This window comes from Oncorhynchus nerka, unplaced genomic scaffold (assembly GCF_034236695.1).
Source record: "Oncorhynchus nerka isolate Pitt River unplaced genomic scaffold, Oner_Uvic_2.0 unplaced_scaffold_868, whole genome shotgun sequence".
NCBI classification, from domain to species: domain Eukaryota; kingdom Metazoa; phylum Chordata; class Actinopteri; order Salmoniformes; family Salmonidae; genus Oncorhynchus; species Oncorhynchus nerka.
In genome coordinates, this window is record NW_027040418.1 from 195,183 (window position 1) to 197,217 (window position 2,035).

Genomic DNA, 2,035 nt, shown 5'->3' on the forward strand with positions numbered 1-2,035 from the left:
AAAAAATGTCGTATTCATTTTCTAAGTATGCTTATATGGGAAAAGTTAATTTTTACAATTGGGGAGAGGTTAGGCCTGTCTTCTTATGGGAATGTGTCTAACTATTTACATGTCCCCTCTGAGGTTGCCCTTATCTTGATTTAGTATATGGCCTAGGAGGCTCACTGTCTCCGTGAGATGGGATAGGAGTATCTAAAATGACAATTGATATATACCATTGGATGATGTAATGTCTTGGTCCTAAGTGGTACCAGGAATGAGATAAGAGCTTCGTTTAGGAGACCAAACTGAACGATAATTTATAGCTATGTACTGTCTGGCGATGGGATGCTCCTCTCTCAAGTAAAATTCTTCCTTTGTGCAGTTTTCCTAAGACCTGTGGTTTGTCATGTCGACTAGGGGGTAGATCTTTGCTATAAAGGATCTCAGTTGTCATTATGTTGACACTCTCAGAGAATTCATTGATAGACACTGAATTGATCTGAGAGTCACAGGGCTATGGTGAAGCTCATATTTATTAAAGATAGACTTTATGATAACTCTGACTTGTGTGTGGTTTGCTCTCTCATGATTTGGTAATACAGGAAATTTCCACGACATGATGCAACCGGTCAGGATGCTCTCGATGTTGCAGCTGTAGAACCTTTTGAAGATCTCAGGACCCATGCCAAATCGTTTTAGCTTCCTGGGGGGAATAGGTTTGGTCATGCCCTCTTCATGACTGTCATGATGTGCTTGGACCATGTTAGTTTGTTGGTGATGTGGACACCAAGGAACTTGAAGCTCTCAACCTGCTCCACTACAGCCCTGTCAATGAGAATGGGGCGTGCTCGGTGCTCCTTTTCCTGTAGTCCACAATCATCTACTTAGTCTTTGTTACGTTGAGGGATAGGTTGTTATTCTGGCACCACCCGGCCAGGTCTCTGACCTCCTCCCTATAGGCTGTCTCGTCGTTGTCGGTGATCAGGCCTACCACTGTTGTGTCGTCTGCAAACTTAATGATGGTGTTGGAGTCGTGCCTGGCCATGCCTTGTTCAGGTACAGAACGATGGCGCTCTTGCTGCAGGTGATTCCCTGATCCACGTATACAGAATGGTGTCGTCTGCGTAGACATCTGGCCCTTCTTTGGACACAGTGTTAACAAACCTCCAAACGAGCTTCAATTCCATACAACACTCCTTCCGTGGCCTCCAACTGCTCTTAAACACTAGCAAAACTAAATGCATGCTTCCCGCCCACACCCGCCTGACTAGCATCACTACTGTGGACGGTTATGACTTAAAATATGTGGACAACTACAAATATCTAGTTGTCTGGCTAGACAGTAAACTCTCGGTTACTAGTCCAACGCTCTAACTACTAGGCTACTCTCCTGCCGCCCCAATAAACGAAATAAACGTGGTGAGTGAAAAACTTGATGAAGAGGATTTCCTTGCCAATCTATGGTTCATCATATTATCCTCTTACAGGAAATGGGAGGATATGTGGCAGCACGGGCCCTCCATTTGGAGTGGTTCCAATTTTAACAAGAACGACGGTGTTGCCATTTTAATCAAGACCCCACAGGTGGTGGTGAAGGGGAGCACGGTGGTGGTAGGCGGGCGTGCTCTTTTAGCCAATTGTACTTTTATGGGGAGGGATTTTAACGTGCTAAATGTGTATGGTTTTAACGATAAACATGACCGGTGCACACTTTTAGAAGACCTGCAGTCCCACATGCTAGGGAGGGATCCTCTAGTGGTGGGTGGGGATTTTAACTGTGTTTTAAGTAGAGCAGACAGGAGAGGGGCAGGAGGGGATTTTAAGGTGGACAGGTCAAGTGTTTTATTGCAAGGGCTGTGCAGGGATTTTAAACTGACTGACTGTTTTAAAACCCTGCATCCAAGAGAGGAGGGCTTCACCTGGACCAGTGGTGATGGCACCAGAGCCTCTCGCATTGACTATCTGTTTACCCGGGACTGTCCCCCAACTGATGCTAGAATAACCCCTGCTTTCTTCTCAGATCACGTAATGCTGACGTGCACCCTTTCACTAA